This window comes from Theropithecus gelada, chromosome 3, assembly GCF_003255815.1.
Source record: "Theropithecus gelada isolate Dixy chromosome 3, Tgel_1.0, whole genome shotgun sequence".
Lineage (NCBI taxonomy): Eukaryota > Metazoa > Chordata > Mammalia > Primates > Cercopithecidae > Theropithecus > Theropithecus gelada.
Genome location: NC_037670.1, coordinates 27,349,731 through 27,372,028, shown reverse-complemented (window position 1 = coordinate 27,372,028; position 22,298 = coordinate 27,349,731). Strand labels below are relative to the sequence as shown.

The following is a 22,298-nucleotide window of genomic DNA, read 5'->3' as shown; positions in this document are numbered from 1 at the left end:
GCCTGTGAGTTCTAGACAAGCCTAGGCAACATAGAGAGAGACTCAGACTCCACAAAAAATGTTTAAACATTAACCAGGCATGGGCATGCATGCCTGTAGTTCCAACTACTTGTGAGGCTGAGGCAGGAAGAGTCTTTGAGTTCAGAAAGTCGAGGCTGAAGTGAGCGGTGATTATGCCACTGCACTCCAGCGTGAGTGACAAAGCAAAACCTTGTCCCAAAAAATAAAATAAAATAAAATTCTTATGCTACAATTCCATTTCTGGGGATCTGTAAAGGCACATGCACCATGACACTCATTACAGCATTGCCATTTGGAGGTCAAGAACTAGAAACCATGTTAATACCCATAGATGAAAGAATGGTGGGATAAATCCATGGAGCAATGTTATATTCACTGGACAGAATATGAAGCATTCATGGAATGTAATTAAATAGTATTAATTATATGTTAAAGAATTTTGTCAATGATTTTGATTGGGAAAAGCAGTAGGCAGAAAGAGAGCAAAACGGTTTTGTAATAAAATGGTTACTCTCTCTCTATACATATATATATAAAAATATATATGTAGATATATATAATATCTACATATATACACATATATATACATATATAAACAAATTGTAAAACTAAGCCTTCGTATCAATTATTCCCAATCAAGAGTGATATTGCCTGCTAGAGATATTTCATGATGTCTGGAGACATCAAGGCTGTGGGGAGCACGCTCTTAGCACCTGGTGAGTGGAGGCCAGGGATCCCGATAAACATGCCTCAGCACACAGGACAGCCCCCCACCTCAAAGACTTATCTGGCTCACGTGTCAATAGCACTGAGGCTGAGACATTCCTGTATGTGGAGATGATATGATTTTATAATTAAATTACATATGTATAGAAAATGTTTGGAAGCTCACACACCAGATTGTCCACGTAGCTCATCTAGTGAGAGATGGGGGTGGGGATGAAGGCTGAGATGCTAGTGGAGAGGAAGAAGTAGTAGATGGAGGTGCCCAGGTTAGGGTCAGTTTTATAATACAATCTTTTCTCTTATATCTTGATATGCTTCAGCTCTGTGTTCCCACCCAAATCTCCTCTTGTAGCTCCCATAATTCTCACACATTGAGGGAGGAACCCAGTGGGAGACAATTGAATCATGGGAATGGGTCTTTCGCATGCTGTTCTTGTGATAGTGAATGTGTTTCATGAGATCTAACGTTTTTAAAAAGGGAAGTTTCCCTGCACAAGCTCTCTCTTTGCCTGCTGCCATCCACGTAATATGTGACTTGCTCCTCCTTGCCTCCTGCCATGATTGTGAGGCCTCCCCAGCCATGTGAAACTGTAAGTCCAATTAAACCTCTTTCTTTTGTAAATTGCCCAGTCTTGGGTATGTCTTTATCAGCAATGTGAAAACAGACGAATACATACCTGTATCAAATTACCTTGAAATTATTACAGTCATGTTTCTTTTTGTTTCTTAGATGCAGTAAAGTAAAGGCATAACTTTAAAATTTCACTAAACCACACTCTTCCCAGATAAATGAAAAATGAACCCAACTTGGAAGGAAATCCCAACTTAAAGGCCATCAAAGGGAGAGAAATGATAACTTAGCCAGTCTGGTCTTTGGTCAATCTTTGTACAATATTGCTTCTATTCTCCTAAATAATCTTGTTGATTTCAGTTAATTTGAACTGGCCTCACCCTCTTTCACTGTTCATATAAGTAGTTTGGTATTTTTATTACATGATAGGGCATTCAATTTTAAATATAGCAGAGCACCAAAAATATGAAAAGTCATTCATTAACTTTGCACAGATGTGAGTATGGCTCTTGTAGTTGTTCCACTTTTCCTGCTAGCAAATCCACAAGATACACCTCAAAATGAGTATTCTGCCTTATGTCAGATGTGAACCACACCCAGTCAATGCCGTTTCTGAATTAAGAGGTAGTACTTTTTGTCATCTTTCCTAAACTGTTAGTCTTTAGGTGTTTTGTGCCGATTTTAGCAAAAGCACAGAACTTCATTGTATTCTGAGTAAACCTTTCTTTGACGAAAGCCATTGTGAGGCTTGTATATGGCTATATGGCATTACAGTCAGATGTCAGTGCCACCAAGAAAAAGTACCTATTCTCACTAAATGCCACACGTCAGGTTACTACATACACATAAAACACTAGGAACACAGAGGGTGCTATGGGAGGCCAAACTGATCCTCACTATTCATCAGGGGAAAATAACATTTTTTTGGTACTCCTATTTCTAACTCTTTCCAGGCCCTTGCCCCTTGATTCCATTCATCCTGCTCTCACTGGGGTGATAAATTCTCCTTCTCCCATCTTTTGCTCCCATCAGTTCTTCTCTCACTCCTTCCTGATGATTTTATTTTATTGTGGAGTATTTCCTTACCGGACTGCAATGTTTTGTAATTCTCAGCATAAAGTATTTTTCCACCTGAAGTCTCCTTACCCAAATATCTATCCTCAAGCTATTGTCTGATTACACTTCCAATCTCATAAAGATGCTGTTCCCAGTCCAGCCTACATATCCACACTCATTTGTGTGTACTAAGTGCTTGTTTTCTGATTACCCCTCTGATGAGATGACACCACAACCCTTTGATACCCACTCTGTTCTGATTCTCAAGGTCTATTTTAACTTTCTTGGTTATGTCACAAAACACAGATTATAAGACTATCAGAGTAAAGCCGGGAGCACTGGCCCACAGTAGCCAATAGGTTTCAATTCCCCTGCTAATGCCATTCATTGGAAAGTTTGCTTTTGCAGTGTCCAGAGGAATGCCTGTGGGGGAGGCCACCATGATGCACTGGCAGTGTTGGCATCAGTAGAAGTGGGTAGTGGCAGTGGACATGGCCAGCACCTGTTTATTGCCCAAAACTAGTCATAAGGGACCTTTCGATGGCAGGGAAAATCTAGGGTTTATGTGCCTGGTCTATGTCCCTGAAGTGCATTTATTTTAAGAGTGTGGATATATACATACACATGCACACAAACTACATGTGTGTGTCTCCAATGTGGAAAAGACCAAAAGTGTTTGTAAGCTGTAGACAAGATACCAGCAGAGATTTCTTCTTGTTTCTTCCACATTTTCCAGGAAAGTCCAAATTCCTTCCTGACATAACCTTCTTCCCTAGCCGTCTGTTGGGCAACTCTTTGAAGAACCTCCCAGAACATGCTTCTTGCCAGCTCTCGTGACTGGTTCCTTCAATGTATGCAAGTGTCCGATCAAAGGTCACTGTGATGGTTAATATTAGGTGTCAACTTGATTGGATTTGAAGGATGCCTACATGGTTAGTAAAGTATTGCTTTTGGATGTGTCTGTGTAAGTGTTGCCAGAGGAGACCGACATTTGAGCAGGTGGACTGGGAGAGAAAGACCCACCCTCAACGTGGGTGGGCACCACCCAATTGGCTGCCAACATGACTAGAACAAAACAGACAGAAGGGATTTGCCTTGTCTCAGATGAGACTTTGGACTTTAGACTTTTGAGTTAATGCTGGAATGAGTTAAGACTTTGGGGGACTGTTGGGAAGGCATGAGTATATTTTGTAATGTGAGAGGGATATGAGATTTGAAGGGGCCAGGGGCAGAATGATATGGTTTGAATCTGCGTCCCCATTAAATCTCATGTGGAATTGTAATCCCCAATGCTGGAGGAAGGGCCTGGTGGAAGGTGAGTGGATTATGAAGGCGGAGTTCCCACGAATGGTTTATCACCATCCCCCTGGTGCTGTTCTTGTGACAGTGAGTGAATGAGTTATCACAAGACCTGGTTGTTGTACAAGTGTGTGGCACCTCCCTGCTGTCTCTCTTCCTCCTGCTCCAGCCATGTAAGACTCCTGCTTCCCCATTACCTTCTGCCATGATTGTAAGATTCCTGAGGCCCCCCTCCAGAAGCAGAAGCCACTATGCTTCCTGTATAATCTGCAGAACCATGAGTCAATTAAACCTCTTGATATGGTTTGGCTGTGTCCCCACCCAAATCTCATCTTGAATTATAGCTCCCATAATTCCCGCATGTTATGGGAGGGACCCAGTGGGAGATAATTGAATCATGGTGATGGTTCCCCTATATTGTTCTCATCGCAGTGAATAAGTCTCATGAGATCGGATTGTTTGATAAGGGAAACCCCTTTCACTTGGCCCTCACTCTTCTCTTGCCTGCCACCATATGAGATGTGCCTTTCACCTATCATTATGATTGTGAGCCCTCCCCAGCAACATGGAACTGTGAGTCCATTAAACCTCTTTCTTTTGTAAATTGCCCAGTCTTGGGTATGTCTTTATCAGTGGCATGAAAACAGACTAATACACCTCTTTTCTTACAAATTACCCGGTCTCAGTTATTTCCTTACAGCAGTGTGAGAATGGACTAATACAGTCACCTCCTCAGAGAAGCCATCTCTGACCGCTGTATGAACAGGGCCTGGCCCTGCCTCCTGGCTGTTCACCCCAGCCTCACTCTATTCTATAAGCCAGCATCATTTTCTTCACAGCATGTGTCCCCTTCTGATGTAACACTATCAATGTTTGCTGGGTTATGTGAATCTTAACCCTGTGTTCATCCCCTGCCCACGCTCACTGTGTTGTGATCACCACCATGGGAAAGGCTGGGCTGTCCTCTGGACCAGGCATCTACCACAGGGCAAGGCATGAGGTGGACACTGGACAGAGGTTCATGCAATTTCTTAATCTGTTTTCTGTACAGATGAGGAAGAAAGGCCCAGAGAGATGATATAACCCAGCCAAGGTCACTCAGCAAATACTAATAAGTGAACATTTCATTTGAGCCCAGAATCCTTTACCCTCAAGCATTGGCTCAGATTTAATTTACTTTGTTTTGTTTTGTCTTTCAGAAAAAACTATAAATAACTGAGGCAGACTGTTTTTTCCCCAAGGGAAGTCCAGAAAAGTGACTGTATATTCTATGAAGAACATAAGTATGTCTCAGTCATGAGCCAGACATTTTCAAGTAATTCTCAGGAATTCTTAAGGAATTCTGAGTTCTGACCTTCCCCTTCCCATGATGAACTCAGAGCCACAAAGTCTGCTGCACACAGACCTTCTACAGATGCAAATCTGAGAGCCCTGTTGGCTCAAAGGTATCCCTGCCGCTTATGCTAAGTTGCTTTGCCTCAGCTTCCAAAAAACCTCACTGAAAAAGTAGGCTCAAATTCTAATACCCCTTATCTTGAGTCCCTGAGACAAGTCATCTCCTTCCCCCAAGGCTCCCATCATCTCCTTCTCCTTCTCCCTCGTCTTCCTCCTCCTCTTCTTCTTCCTATTCTCTCATTTGGCTCTTCATTTGTGTTTCTATTGTTCCTTGCACCTAGTTCTTTTACAACATCCACGGCACTTCATACTGTTAGGTATTTGGTTATATACACAGTGAGCATCCTAGATTTCAGAACCAAGCACGTGCCAAGTGCCTTATATGTTACAAAGTTAATTTATTTAATCCTCCCAATACATTTATGCAGCCAATATTTGTATCCCAGTTTTAAAGATTAAGGCAACTGGGTCTCAGACAGATGAATTCACTTGCCCCCTGATAATAGAGCTCACAGAGACAGCCTGTCCCAAAGTCCAGTTCATCTCTTTACATCCTTGTAAGTCATTATAATCCCTTTGTGACTTACATGAAATGCAGAATGGGGAGAGGGTGTAGGGAGAATGGGAGACAGGCAGGCAGTACAGAAGAGGTAAGAGATTGGGCGTTGGAGGAGACTTTGTGTTTGAATCTTTATGAACTATGGACACATGAGGTAACCATTCCAAGCTTCACAATTCTCTTACAAGCTTTACAAATCTCTCTTTCAAAAAGTAAAGACAGAATAATATTTTCCTCATAAAACTGATATAAGATTAAATAAGAAAATATATGAAATGTATATTTGCCCCAGAGTCTAAAGGATAAGTGATGCGTAAATACATTATCTAGGAAATGCCAGAGGGGCACCAGTGTGTACATCGGCGGGGCCGAGTATCTGGAGGCCCTGGTTTTGGGCCTGCGTGTAAAACCGTGAGGTATAACAAGATAGGAGTCCTGAGCTGTTCTGACCCTGGAGATGTGGGCTTAACTACAAGTGCCTATTATTACCATGTCTTCCCCAGCCACCGACAAGCTAGAATGACAAGCTAGAATGCCTAAGATCGTCAGACTGCCAGGAACAGCTGGAAGGACACCAGCATATGATAGGGGACAGAGATCCAGAGCACTTCAGGAGACCACGGAGAGCAGGCACCATCTTCCACTGAAGGGGAGGCTGTTATTAATCAGGGAAAATAATTGTTCTCAAAATCCTGGTTCTTTTAAAATGCAACTACCATATTTTATTTTTCTAGTGAGTAGAGTCACCAAATTTAGCAAATAAAAATGCGCTATAGCTAGTTACATTTGAACTTTAGGTAAGCAACGAGTGAATTTTTATTGTAAGCATTTCCCATGGGATATTTGGTAACCTTAGCTCTGAGCAATGTTGATTTCTAGGTATCCCTTCTCTAGTTTAACCATCGGAGATGTGACTGTGTTTGAAAACACTGGTTCCCAGATGTCATAGGAATGGTTGATAAAGGATGGCTCTTACAACTCTGAATCAAGGAAAGGCCCAGGAACTCACAAGTATTCTACATCTTAACCGCTGTCCCCAAACAGCATTGCTATTGCTATTCTTAATTCTCTCTACAGTGGGGCAACTAAAACCCCTCATTCTGCACACGTGAAGTGTCTCTCCACTGTACATTGTTTGTTTCCTTTTAATTTTCAAAATTCATATTCTTCACATTAAAATACCAGGCACTTACATTAAGACAGAGCCTCTGCCTGTGGCTCAGGCTGGAGTGCTGTAGTACGATCATAGCTCTCTGCAGCCTTGACTTTCTGGGCTCAAGCAATCCTCCCAATTGCCCCTTCCCTCGTAGCTGGACTACAAGCATGTGCCCCAACGCTCAGCTACTTTTAATAATTTTTTGTACAGACATGGTCTCGTTATGTTGCCCAGGCTGGCCTCAAACTCCTGAACTCAAGCAATCCACCTACCTTAGCCTCCCAAAATGTTGGAACTACACTGCACCCAGCTCTTTCTTCTAAATAAATAAACAACACTTTGATTTCTATTTTTAATCACTCCATCCCCATACGAGATCACTATTAATCCTCGTTGAAATTTCCCACAAATTCAGTGCTGTCTTTCTTCGCACTATCAGAAGTTACCCTTATGGCCTATGAGGAATTATCGGCCAAATACTTAAGATTGTGATGTGAGTTCTTTAAAAGTTTGATTATCTCAAATTTGTATTTAAAAAAACTACTTTGAAACATTTTAGGTAAGTATCTATGAGTCAAAATATTTGTGAAGGGGGAAAGTGACAATTTATCTGAATAGGAAAATAGTATTTCAAAGATCCTATCTCCAACTTTACTGAGGTATGACTCGCGAAGGGCAGTGAGAGACTGTCCCAGTTTTGTGTCTGGTTTCATGTCTCTATTCCACCCATATGTGGAGGTCATTTGATAAGCATGGGTCCTCCTCATGGCAGGGGCAGTTCCTTATCCATGCTCATGGCCCTAACAGTGGTCTTTCACATCATTCCTTGGGCAGAAACACATTTAATTATTGTTATGCAAGAAATGTATCCTTATAAACCATGGAACTTGTCAAAACGTGGTTTGTAAACGTTTCTCATGCAAATAACCCTCTGGCGATTGACAGCAGTCCCTTCTAGGGCCTCTTGCCTGCAGTGCTGATTCAGCGGGGCGGGATGGCTGGTGGGTAGGGCGGGGGATGGGGGTGGGGTGGGGTGGTGAGGAGTGGGGCCAGGATCCTGAATTTTAACCACTACCCCAATCTGACCCAAGTGCCCCTGATTCTCTGAACGCAGTTCGAAGAATACTGCTGTCCCCTCTATAAACTGCTCCCACATACAGGAAGACGCCAGCAAAGTGACAGAGAAGGCTTATAGGTTTAAGATCTTAAAAGAACTTCAATCCAGGGTTAAAGAGAAAAGCAAAACGAAAAGTTAAACTTCAGAAGGATACCTCAGTCAAATGAGCCTTCCAGGGTTCCTTATTCTTCCCCAATTCCTGAGCTTGATATTGACCTGGGAAAGGTCAGGCTTTAAAGTTAAATGCAGGCCGAGCGCGGTGGCTCACGCCTGTAATCCCAGCACTTTGGGAGGCCGAGGCGGGCGGATCACCAAGTCAGGAGATCGAGACCACGGTAAAACCCCGTCTCTACTAAAAATACAAAAAATTAGCCGGCCGCGGTTGCGGGCGCCTGTAGTCCCAGCTACTCAGGAGGCTGACGCAGGAGAATGGCGTGAACCCGGGAGGCGGAGCTTGCAGTGAGCCGAGATGGCGCCACTGCACTCCAGCCTGGGGGACAGAGCGAGACTCCGTCTCAAAAAAAAAAAAAAGTTAAATGCAGAACTTTTTAAAAGCTACCTCTCTGGGGCCAAGGAGGGTACACATGTGGGGCAGGACCCGGGGGGCCCTGCACCCCGGTCCTGCAGCACCTAGCAACCCAGCCTGGATCGGGCATGACTTGTCATGCCACAAAATTCCCCTCTGCATCTGAACATAGTCTTTCTTTCTCAGATACCCTCCATGGCCACTATTTTTCTACCACTGCTCTCTTCTGACCTAAACTGGTAAGTACAAGTTTTCCCTTTGTTACGCAGTACAGGCATGATCTGCTTTTATCATTCAATGGCAACAATATCTTGATATGGTTACTTGGTGTCCTCTGAAAATTATTTCTTCTCGGACACAGGTCGCGTTTTGATGCAAATAAAAAAACTGTTGTCAAGGACAATAAAAGTCTTGGCTTCCTGCAAATAGCAAAATTGAGATAAGGAAGCAAAGTTCACAGCAACATAGCTGAGTGGGGCTCAGCGCCAGCGCCTGACCGCTTAGGTTTCACAGCTCCACCTCCACCATCGGACTACCCCTGGGTAAGTTAATGAACCTCTCTGTGCCTCGGTGTCCTCATATTTATTTATTTTTTATATCTCTTAATTTTTATTACTCATAAAAGCTTTAGTTTGAATTTAGCTTTCTGCCTCTGTGCTTGTTCCTTCAACACTTTTGACAATGATTTTCTGCTCCTCAATAAGAAAAGCATGCTTGATCCCTTCACAAGCACAGTTAGCACACATGGAACCACCACAGGCCCTGCTGACATGTTTCTGTGTTTTGGACAAGCTGGTAAGATTTTAGGTCTCACAGCATGAAACCCTTGAACACGCTGAGTACAGATTTTGGTGTTATCCCAAGCTTCTTGGTGTAAAGGTAAACAATTTTACTACCACGGGTTCTGGGTAGCCGAGTGTAGTGAGAAGCTGGATTGCGGGAAAACCTGTGACGGTTTGTCAAACACTGGACCATTCTGAGTGCCTCTAGACATCGTCCCCAGAAGAGGAAAAAGCTCATCTTTAAATCAAAGAAAACTCCAGCACGGCCAGGCGCGGTGGCTCACACCTGTAATCCCAGGACTTTGGGAGGCTGAGGCGGGTAGATCACGAGGTCAGGAGTTCAAGACTAGCCTGGCCAAGATGGTGAAACCCCATCTCTACTAAAAATACAAAAGAAAATTAGCCGGGCGTGGTGGCACGCGCCTGTAATCCCAGCTACTCCAGAGGCTGAGGCAGAGAATTGCTTAAACCTGGAGGGGCAGAGGTTGCAGTGAGCCGAGATGGCTCCATGGCACTGCAGCCTGGGTGACAGAGAGAGACTGCGTCTCAAAAAATAAATAAATAAATAAAACTCCAGCACCGATCTGGTGAGGAATGCTTTGAAATTTAGATGTCGGTTGATATCAAGTGCATAGAATCCAGTATGCTCAGTAAATATGAGCTGTCATCATCACAAGAAGAGAATGTTCAGAGCATTGATGCCTCCATCGGCTCCTATGAACAATGATCATAGTTCCTGTCTTTCTGTGACCTACTCAGTAAGAAACTATTATTGCCACTGGTTAGTTGCATCATTCCACTGGCCACGCTAAGTACATTCATGTCCCCTTCCTTCCGTAGAGCATGAACATATATGCAGTCTCTGAGACTCTGTTATGCCTATGCTTTTCAAACCTCCGTCAATTACAGATGTGTGTGTGTACGCGTATGTGTGTATAACTGCAACTTTGAGAGCAATGTTTGTCCCCAAAATAAAACAAGGATTCATTCTCTCTGTCTGCCCTTCTCTGATTCTCCTATCTTTCCTCTTTCTCATTCTTTCTTCCATCCTTTGTCTCTGTCGCAGTCTCTCCCTCTTCCTCCCTCCCTCCATCTCCCTCTCCTTCTCTCTCTTTGTTTTTCTCTCTCTCACACATACTCTCCTAAAATAGAAGTATAGTATTAAGAAGAAAATAAGTAACTGCCTAATTTCCTAACATAAACATTTCATTTTATTTCCTATGGTTCCCCCCAACTACCCATGTGAAGAGAATTGAGAAACTATACTACCCTAGAAAATCAAATGACTAGAAATAAGCTTGCAACAGTCAATCTTTAAAATCCTTTCATTCCTTCCCTACACTTTCTCTCCCTTAGCTGTGTACCATTTGCCTGTAAGGCTGGGTGTCCTGGAAAATAAGTGAACATGTAGATTTGCCCATAGAGAAGCCACGCTTTCTCTGCAACTCAATTGTTATTAAATACTTCAGAGCCATCATTTGGTAAGATGAGCTAATAACCACCCTTCATCCTAACTCCTTTAATTCTTTGCCCTTAAACTGCCAACAGGGAGGAAAAGTTGGAAAGCCCCAAATTCTTTCATTGGGGCTGTACCTGCAAGCATTACACTTGTAAATGAAGCCCTAAAGGCACATACAATGGAATAGTGAGGAACGTCACAGAAGAAGTCATCTAAATATGCCATGAGGAGTTGTGCAGCTTCAGAATCCAGTGGACTTTTTTCAAAGGGAGAATGCAATTGGGGAAGAGAAAGTGGAAGACAGAGGGTCTGAGATCATAAAGTCTTATTCTGATGAGAACTAAAACATTTCCTAGAAACCAGAACGGGAAGTCAGTTTTTACAGGTCCTAGCATTTCACAACTTCCGAAGATGTGCAGGTGGCTAAAACTGACTTTTTATTTCTTGAAAAAAAAATCTACCTGGCATTGCATTTGCAAGAGGGCTCAGGCCTGCTGCTGCTTTGTGTCAGAATAATTATCACCCAGAAGTCCACGGTACCATTTTCTCATGAGAACTACACAATAGCCAAATTTTCTGGAAACTTGAAACATCTCAAAATGCATGGTACACTTTCTTTTTTTTTTTTTAACCAAAATTTCCCTAAAATATACTGTTTTACAAGGTTAATTCCTAGAATTACAGAGGAAAAAACCCTGAAATTTTGAGTTCATGCAGAAGAAATTAACTACAGTAGCTTGTACTTTCTGAAATCATATTCTGTGACTTTGTTATAAAAGTTCCAGGCTAGGCATGGTGGCTCATGCCTATAATCCCAACACTAAGGGAGGCTGAGGTGGGAGGATCACTTGAGGCCAGGAGTTTGAGACCAGCCTGGGCAACATATTAAGACCCTGTTTCTACAAAAAATTAAAAAATAGCCAGCTGTGGTGGCACATGCTTGTGGAAGCTACAGGAGGATTGCTTGAGCCCAGGATTTCAAGGCTTCAGTGTGAGCTGTGATTGTGCCACTGCACTCCAGCCTGGACAACAGAGCAAGACTCTGTCTCAAAAACAAACAAACAAAAAATCCAGCATATATAAAATACTTTCTTGTTTTTCTGACCAGGGTTTCAAAAAGGTAACAACCAAAATGTGATGGTCTACCTAGTAAATCTCAACCCTATTCATATCTATAAACTCAAGTTGCTTAACAAAGGCAAATTAGGATTTTTTTCTCTTTAAGTATTTGTTAACACCTGTAAAGAATGGGACACAGTGGAAACTTGATGCAATATATACTAACACCCAGTGTCAAAATGAAGAGTCCAGGCACAGTGGCTCATGACTGTAATCCCAGCACTTTGGGATGCTGAGGCTGGTGGATCACAAGGTCAAGAGATCGAGACCATCCTGGTCAACATGGTGAAACCCCGTCTCTATTAAAAATACAAGAATTAGCTGGGCATGGTGGCAGGTGCCTGTAGTTCCAGCTAGTCGGGAGGCTGAAGTAGGAGAATCGCTTGAACCCGGGAAGCAGAGGTTGCAGTGAGCCGAGATCACGCCATTGCACTCCAGCCTGGGCGACAGAGCAAGACGCCATTTCAAATAAATAAATTAATTAATTAAAATAAAATAAAATGAAGAATGTAACTGAAAGAAATAAATATGACGTAAAGAGAGATTTATTTGTATATTATTTCCCTAAGACAATTTCCTTCTAGAAACTTCTAGAAGTTGAATGACTGTGCAAAAGTATCTTCTTGTTTCTTAACTCGTATTGCTGGGATGGATTTCACTGAAAGTGGTAAAGTGGAATGAGATCTCTGCTTCCCTTAGTTACTCTCAAATTGAATGGCTGGTTAACAAAAGCCGTCTTAGGTATGAGTAGCTCAAAAACCTCCTCTACATATTACAAAGCCCTACAACAAGTGAGCCCAGGAGGTCGATGAAAATGCAATGTATGGACTTTTCCTATCCAGGCAGGACTCATTTTCCATTGTTTTTATTTCTGAAATGAAGAGCATTTCCCAAGCTGTTTGAGGAAGTTGGGCTGCTTGATGATTTAAGAGACATGTGATGAACACCCAAGTTCTCCATCTTAGTCACCACATCAGCATCAGGGATGTGATAATAGCTGTACTGTCCTAAATGCATACTTTCCAAAGACTGGTCTTGTTTGTTGCTTTCTGGAAAGGAAGTGACCAATGCATGCCTTTCTTCTTTAGGAACATCCTCCATTATATGCAGCTTCAGTAAACATCTCCCTTTGGTTTGATTTCCCACTCTTCAGACAATTAATTATACTCTTCAGGCTCCTAAGAGTAAAATCTAAATTCATTACTTTTTTTTTTTAATTTATGACTTTAAACAGAAAATTAATGTTACTGGAATAAACAGATCTTTAGAAATCAAGCCAGTAACTGTATCCCACCCACCCCCTACAAAACAAAACAAAACACACAATTAAAATAGAAAGTCAAACAAAAATTAAAAAGACAAAAATCAGACAAAAATTAAAAGCCAAAAGTGCTATGTAATTGTGTGTACAGTTTATCACCCTGTAAAGATCTAGATGAATTGGTGCAATGCAAATAAGACTTCAAATAAGTACATCAATTTTAAAAAGAAATGAATTCCTTTTCCCCCATAAAATTAGAAAGTGATCATAGGGAAAACAAGAAAATGTTGAAAAGATAACAGATGGGTTGGGGTTATTCTGTTTCAGACTTTACCCAAGAGAAAGCCATTGGAGAGTTGCCTAATCCTGGTATCATGTTTCCGGCTATGACAGGAAGAGATAGATCATAATAGATAAAAATGGAAAATGTTGTGAAAAAATCAAATACTTCTAAGAAAGACAAAATGCAAGACTCAGCTGTGGTGAGTGTTAAAGGAAATGAGTGTCGCAACTAGATGAAGCTCAAGACATATATTTAAACATGTTCTAATGGCGGAACAGTGAGAAGAACAGCTAAGAATAATGGCCTAAGACGGTCTCAGAACCCCAGGGCCCAGCCCCCGACTCCTTACCCTCAGTGATTCTCCCCATCAAACCCCATGATCTGTCTTATTCTCAACACCTCCCTTGATGGAAGTCTAATCTCAGCTTCTAGATATTCTAACCAGAGGTCTAAGTCAATCCTTTCTGAAATTTAAATTCAATTCTTTTTTTTAACCTGACTCTCAAGAGAAAAATTCAGGTACTTTCTACTTCCAATTCCCTTCTCTAAACTGAAACATAATGTAATTTACTTACTCTTCTCCCCATGAAATAGCTTACAAGTTTTTGACCTCTACCAATGGAATAACTCTCAAAAAAGTAAATGATCCTTACCCTCACACACCTACTCCTATGATCAGGTACCTCTGATAAATATTCAATTATGTTTTCCACTTCTTCCCAGGGAACTGCATGCAACAGAAACTGCAAATGGCATGTGAAAGTTTCCTAATTAAAAAATAAACCATATGAGTGATCGTCTGCTTAATGTCTTCCTCCTCACTGGAATACAGGGTCCATAACAGCAGAGACCCTGTCTCTCATTCTCAGCTGACCCATGGCAAGTACTGAATATGCATTTGCTGCATGTCTGGATCACTGAGTGAGGGAATGAATGGACCAACACAACTCAGGGCAGAATTTGTCTTTTCTCATAACCCCAGACTTTCCCATCTGTTTTGTTAACATGAGACACAACACTTCCAGAGAAGTGAACAAGCTAGCACTGAGGTCTGGGGGGCCTTCACGGAGAATGCTGGTGTTCTTGGAAAAACACGATAGCGGTCAAAGGAAAAGGAAATGCAGCCATCATTTGTTCCAAGGGAACTAAGCCTAAATCAAACACGTTTGACGACTCAGATGGGCTCCAAAAACAAATACAGAAATATTTATTACCAGAGTCGTTAGGCAGATTTAGAACAAGCAGACTTGTTTAGATCTCCTTTTATAAATAGAGTTAAGTACAATATGCCTTTTCAAAAATATATTTTCTAATTGTAAAGACTCTTGAGATTGTCTGGAAGAGAAAAAAATAATAAAAATAGCAACATTCCTTGAAACATACCTTTCTGATTACTCATGAATCCTCAGGAAAACATTTTGGGGTGAAAGATATTAGTATTTAGTTTAAAAATATAATCAGCAAATCCAGGAGAGGGCAGCTTCCCTGAAGATAGCTCCCAACACTGATCCTGGGATTGAAAGGGACGTGGAATGTTCCATCACCTCAATGACATCCTCGACCACCTGGGAACCAGCTGCGACTCTCATCTTTAACCCAGACACCAAGTTCACGGTCCTCATCAGGACCATGATCTTAACTTCAGATATGCATCAGAAGTAGAAGAAAAGCAAAGCTGTGTTCTATAAACAGTAGTAGTATCTTACATTTGGCATAGTGCCTTGCCATTTACAATGAGTTTCTATTATTTCACTTAAAGACCAGGACAATCCTGTGATGCAGACATGCTAGTACTATGAATCACTGTTTAACAGATGAGAAAAATGGATCTAAGAAGGTGAAGTGAAGGTTGCCCACCATCATGTGTTAGACAAGTCTAGAGCCTAGGATATCTAAACCTCAAAGGAGTGGGAGTCTTACTACCAACTGTGGTTAGATGACAGCTACCATATGCCCTCTATTCAAGACAGGTATCACAAATTAGATTCAGAGCCTAGCAAGTAAGCATTCATCTGTTAAAACTTTATTTTTCCATAGTAAAAAGCTAATTGAAAGGAAGCAGTAGAGAGGGAAGTCATACTTAATATCTCTGTGTCTCAGTTTTCTCATCTGTAAAATGGGTCTAACTATAGAACCAAATGCACAGAGTTGTTGTGAGATTGTAAAGACCCTGTAAAGTTGCTGATGATGGCTTCTGGATGGTAGTCATAGCTTAGCTATTACCATAAATGAGATCGTCCAGACAATTGCAATAGGAAACTTATTTTGCACCTCTTCTTTCACAGGATATCTGGCCTGAGGTGAATTCAAACTTTAAAAGGTGGATTAATTACAGCAGTAAGTTAGTAAGTCACTATCATGTAGATTGTAGGAGTGTTCGCTTTAAATTATATCTAAACTAAAGAGAGTCTGTGCTAGAAGGATAAGCACATGCTTGGAACCAAACAGATGAGGCAGCCCTGAAAATCAGTCTCTGCTGCTGCTTTCTGGTGTTGGGTTCAGAGATACTCTGACCTTCTCGTTCTTGATCCATGTCCCCATCCACTGCTCATGCTTAGACGTGAGCCTTTCTTACTTCCTTTTAAACACAGAAGTGATGCTAAAGCAGGTGCCTTCCTCTTCTTTTCTGAGAAATCCTGCAGTACAGAAACTTGTTAAAATTAGTTTAACCCATCATTTTCCAAACTTAAGTAAATACAAAATGTTTTTTTTTAAGTATTAATGTTCCACAAACATGATCTGGAAAACACTGCCTTAGAGTACCGAATGAGCAAAAGTCAGGAACCTCTTAGATACCATTGAAAGTTGACAGTTGAGAGGTATTATCACCTATGAGTAATCCTGTGACGTGAACCCAGAGAATAACTTTTTGGCTGCCCCAGTTAGCTCCCAAGAACATGGATGAACCTTGGTCCCAAGCTTTATATCAAGTTAGCTTTAGAATCTTTCCAGATACTGCTGGTTCTGGCTACATAGTAGACTAAGTTATTATGGAAATCTTAATACTATAAAGCAATAACAATGTTGAATAAAATTAAAATAAGTTAAAAATATAACTGTGTACACAAGAAAGAAAGTAAAATCACAGATTCCAGAAATAAAGAAGGAACTGAAGGCAGTGTCTGTAAGCACTAGAACTGAAACTGGTGAGCCTAGGGAGGGAAGAAAAGAAAGGGTTTGGGAGGAAGGAGATTCTAATGGCTTGGGAAGTGAGAATCCCAGAGCTTGGAGACCAGGTTTTTGGCTCACTCAAGGTGGGATGTTGACACTGAGACATTTTCATAAACTCAGAATTTTCAAATGACCCCACCCCAATTCTTCTCTATCCAGCTAGTCAACATTGCAAAGATTTTCTATGCCCGGGGATCTTCATGGAGAAAGAAAGATCCCCATGAAAAATAAAAACCCTATACCAGCATGAGGCACAGGTTGAGAGACTGCCATTGCCATTGTACTACCTCTCTGGTATTCAAATCCCCAGAATGAGAATTTAACATAAAGTTTGCCCAGCCTGGTGACATGCTGGAGGACTCACATTAGCAAATGCAAAATCACTTCAGAGAGACTCTCCTTAACTCAGGCCACAAAATGTATTTCTTGTGAAAACAAGTGCATAGTAAAAAATATTAAAATACACCAACAAATGCTCCATTAACAATAAACTCAAAAAACAGAAATACTTGAAATCTAAAGATATCAGGGGAAAAATCTGAAAAAAAACTATCAATTCAAGATGTTAAAATAAAGATATGAAAGAAAGAATAAAGCTCAGTAGGTAAAAATAAGACTACATGTACAAAAAGCATAAATTTTATAAGAATAAAATAAATCTTCTAGAAATTATAAAATAAAGATACTAAACTTAAAACTCAGTGCATGAGTTAATCAACAAATTAAACAAAGCTGAAAAAAGAAATAGTGAACTGAAAGTCAATGCTGAGGAAAATTATACAGAATGAATCAGAAAGATGAGATTTTTAAAATGGCTAAGTTATATGGTAGATAGAATGAGAACAGCTAGCATGAATCTAATAGGAATTCCAGAAGGAGCAAATGGAATGTGAGAGAAGTAATACTTGAAGAGACAATGGTGAAGAATTTTTTAAAAACTGATGAAAGTTGTAAGTCCTTAGATTAATTGAATTAGTAAATTCTAAGCTGAATGAAAAATAAATTCACAATTAGACTAAATAAGTGGAACTGCATAACATCTAGGACAAAGAGAATATATTTGTAAAAGCTAATTTAAAAAATCTACAAACTGACAGCAGTTAGATTGTGAAGAACTGATCAGCAACAGTAGAGCAAAGAAGAGAATGAAGTAATACCTTCAAATGGCTAAGGGATATTACCAAATTAAAAAAAAAAAATGAGAGTGTTTGTACTCTTAGACCTGCACTGAAATAATGATTAAAACATGATCTCTGTAAAAAAGGAAATTGAACTCAGAAAGATGTGGTGAGATTAGAAAAAGCAAAAACAATAGTGAGTAGTGAGTAAAGGCATTTATAAACATAGTTCTATCTCGTAAACATGAGTTATAAATATAACAATAATGATGGTATTTATATAAAAGCAAGAGACCAATGGAACAGAACAGAGCCTTCAGAAATAATACCACACATCTACAGCTATCTGATCTTTGACAAACCTGACAAAAACAAGAAATGGGGAAAGGATTCCCTATTTAATAAATGGTGCTGGGAAAATTGGCTAGCCATAAGTAGAAAGCTGAAACTGGATCTTTTCCTTACTCCTTATACCAAAATTAATTCAAGATGGATTAGAGATTTAAATGTTAGACCTAAAACCATAAAAACCCTAGAAGAAAACCTAGGTAAAACCATTCAGGACATAGGCATGGGCAAGGACTTCATGTCTAAAACACCAAAAGCAATGGCAACAAAAGCCAAAATTGACAAATGGGATCTAATTAAAGAGCTTCTGCACAGCAAAAGAAACTACCATCAGAGTGAACAGGCAACCTACAGAAGGGGAGAAAATTTTTGCAATCTACTCATCTGACAAAGGGCTAAAACCCAGAACCTACAAAGAACTCAAACAAATTTACAAGAAAAAAACAACCCCATCAAAAAGTGGGCAAAGGATATGAACAGACACTTCTCAAAAGAACACATTTATACAGCCAACAGACACAGGAAAAAATGCTCATCGTCACTCACCATCAGAGAAATGCAAATCAAAACCACAATGAGATACCATCTCACACCAGTTAGAATGGCAATCATTAAAAAGTCAGGAAACAACAGGTTCTGGAGAGGATATGGAGAAATAGGAACACTTTTACACTGTTGGTGGGACTGTAAACTAGTTCAAGCATTATGGAAGACAGTGTGGTGATTCCTCAAGGATCTAGAACTAGAAATACCATTTGACCCAGCCATCCCATTACTGGGGATATACCCAAAGGATTATAAAACATACTGCTATAAAGACACATGCACACGTATGTTCATTGCAGCACTATTCACAATAGCAAATACTTGGAATCAACCCAAATGTCCATCAGTGACAGACTGGATTAAGAAAATGTGGCACACATACAACCATGGAATACTATGCAGCCATAAAAAAGGATAAGTTATTGTCCTTTGTAGGGACATGGATGCAGCTGGAAACCATCATTCTCAGCAAACTCTCACCAAGAACAGAAAACCAAACACCGCATGTTCTCACTCACAGGTGGGAATTGAGCAATGAGATCACTTGGACACAGGAAGGGGAACATCACACACAGGGGCCTATTGTGGGGAGGGGGAAGGGGGCAGGGATAGCATTAGGAGATATACCTAATGTAAATGACGAGTTAATGGGTGCAGCACCCCAACATGGCACATGTGTACATATGTAACAAACCTGCACGTTGTGCACATGTACCCTAGAACTTAAAGTATAATAAAATAAATAAATAAATAAATATAAAAGAAAAAAGCAAGAAAAAATAAAACATTAGACCACAACATGATAGACTATTTGGGGTTTTTACAGTTATAAATACCTTCTAAGGTGTTTATATTGTGGAAAAGAAGAATAGAAAAGGGTAGAGATAAAATTTAGTGTTGTTTTTTTTTAATGTTAAGTTTACTTGTTAACATAAGAGTAGATACTGAAAATGGAAATAAAATGCATGCTTCCCAAAGCAAAGAAAAGGTAGGGTGGGGGTCAGGACATAATGAAAAGTCAATCGAATATGAGTATAAATATTAAATTTGTTCAAAAGAAAGGAAAAGTATAACAAATGCCTCAATTTTAACAACCAACTGTACATATGAAAAGAGAGAAAATTAACCCTCATCTTGCACTATGTGGAGAAATATGTCCCATATAAATTAAATCGTAAAAATAAAACAATATATAGTATATATACACACACATATATTTTTATAAACACATCTTTATGTATGTAAATTATATATACATATAGCTAAAATTGCAGAATACGGTAATAATGTCTTACAAAACCAATAAAAGCAGCACAAACCAAAAGGAAAATGATTGATACAACCCACTCTATTGTAATTAAAATGTCTGTGTATCAAGAGGGACCATTAAAAACTTGAAACAAGTAAAGACTTGGAGGAATTATTACTACTTTCTGTGGCTGAGAAAATGTTTCAAAGATGGCTGCTGTGATATATTCCATTGCATCCTGTATGTCTTTCTCACAGTGTGATGTTGACATTCTTCCCACAGAGTGGCAAATTTCACGTCCCGTACCTTTGACCCTCGCTGAAACTTCCAGTCTGCCTTGATCAACGGAGTACATGGAGAGCAAGGCTAAGTCAGTTCTGAGGCTGAGCCATAAAAAAACATCATGCACTTCTGCTTTGTCTCCTGTGAGGCTTGCTCTCAGAACCCACCACCACACTGCAAGGGAGCCCAGGGCACAGTGGAGAGGCCATGTGTAAATCTCCCAACTGATAGCCTCATCTGAGGTCAAGTCAACCTCCAGCAACAGCTACCAGATGCGTGAGTGAGTGAATGAGTGTTTCATTAACCCAAGCCCCAGCCACCATCTGACTCAGCTGCATGAAAAACCCCATGTGAGCCTCCTGGTTGGGTCCAGTCAACCCACAGGACCATAAGAGAGAACAATAGAGTTACTGGTGTGGTTTGAAGCTACCTAGTTTGGGATAATTTATTGCATAGCAATGCATAACTGACCACTATTCAAAATCAAAAAGAAAAAATAATAAGTAACTTGGTGAAAAAAATATGAACAAGTAATTCACAAAAGAGGAAACATGGTTAGATGATAAAGATACAAAAAAAGACTCAACCTCATTTATATATACCAGAAATCAGGTATATACAAATAAAAGCAACAGCCTATGACCATTGTACACTTATCTTTTTGTCAAAAACTTAAAACTCTTTTAATAGCAGATATTGAGAGATGCAATCTACAGTTATGGTTAAGAGGGCAGGATCGGGGCCAGGGTGCCAGACATGTAATTCTAGTTCCACTCACAAACTTTGTGGCCTTGAGAAAATAACATCTTTGTATGCCTCAATCTCCTCATCTGCAAAATGGGTTTTTGCCTAGGATTGTTGTGAGAGTTAAATGAGTTAATATGTGTAAAGTGCTTAGACTGTGCCTGGCAGAGGAAGCAATGAATAAGTGTTTATGATGACAATAACAATGACAACAATGAGGAAAGCCTCGAAGTCTTTGGCAGTTTTGGTGGGACTGGACTATAAATTAGTATAACCAAGATTGAGAGAGCAATTTTTCAATTCTCTTGTTAAAGTGGAGATGTCAATACCCTTCAACTGAACCACTCCAATTGCAGAAATGTGGCATAGAGAAGTGCTAGGACATGCACAGGCAGACACAGGCAAGGATCTTCACTGTGGCCTCATTTTCTAATTGCAAATTCTGGAAACAACCTGGAAGTACTCAGAGTGATTAGAAAAAGTGTAGTAATGGGCACTAGCTCGGTTTCTTGGCAAAGGAGCCTCCAACACTGAAGATACCATTTCATTCCTGGGGCTGAGGGCTCAGACTGATCCATGGAAGAATGGCGTGGGAACAGAAGGAAACATTGTCTGCCATCCAGCGTTGGAGTAGAAACGACTCTTGCAGTCAGAAGGAGGAACACGGGGTCGATAGTCATGGAACCCCCAAGACCCAGTATAGAAGGCAGAGCTGATGAGCAGTTCAGGACAGGATGGATGGTATAGGACAGTCGTTTCTGTCCTGTGAGTCTTACTCATCCCACCTTAGCTTTTCTGTGTTTTCTTACATTGGTACAGAAAGGTGAATAAATCACAAGTGTGAATCATCATGGAGTAGCACTTAGAAGCTCCAACTTTAATCCTGTTCCTCTGCTCTAAGAGACACGGTGGGGCAGCCCCGGCCAGGGTGGTCAGTCCAATTCAGGTTTCATCAGTAACAAGCAATGCAGTTGCGTGGCCTCTGTAAGTGTCAGTGAAAGTCTTGAGTTCAAACCCCATCAATGCCATTTAGGAGTTGAGTTTCCTGGAACAGGACATGCAATCTTAATGAACCAGCATCTACATCTGTGAATTGGGACTAGTCATATCTCCTTCCAGGGACATTATGAGACTCAAGTGTTTGTTAAAACACCTTATAAATTGTACTCTCAATGGCAAGATTGACTATTCTGCTTGTGAGAGAAACCTTGGATTTCTGTGATCCAGTAATTCCACATAGTGTAGCTTGGATATCAGAAATAGCAACAAATCTGGAGATGATTTAATACAACCCTAGAGTTCCCATTATAAAATTTACATAGCCCCATTTTTTTGTTGTACACATAATAAATCGTGGTGTTAGTCATTGGTCTTTGAGGACAAGCTATTAAAGCAATAGAATTCTTAATTAATTTAGTGCAGAGTTTATCAGTTCTGTGTACAAAGCTTACTCAGAGCCCACTACATCACCCAAGTGTGGAGTTGGATAAAGTCAGCTCCCATGGAATAA

At 40.4% G+C, this 22,298-nt stretch overlaps 1 long non-coding RNA gene across 1 annotated transcript in view; it reads right to left on the bottom strand.

Annotated features, from left to right (window-relative positions):
- LOC112621395 overlaps positions 1 to 22,298 on the bottom strand; it is a 211,717-nt gene that overhangs the window by 96,276 nt on the left and 93,143 nt on the right. The window lies entirely within an intron of this gene.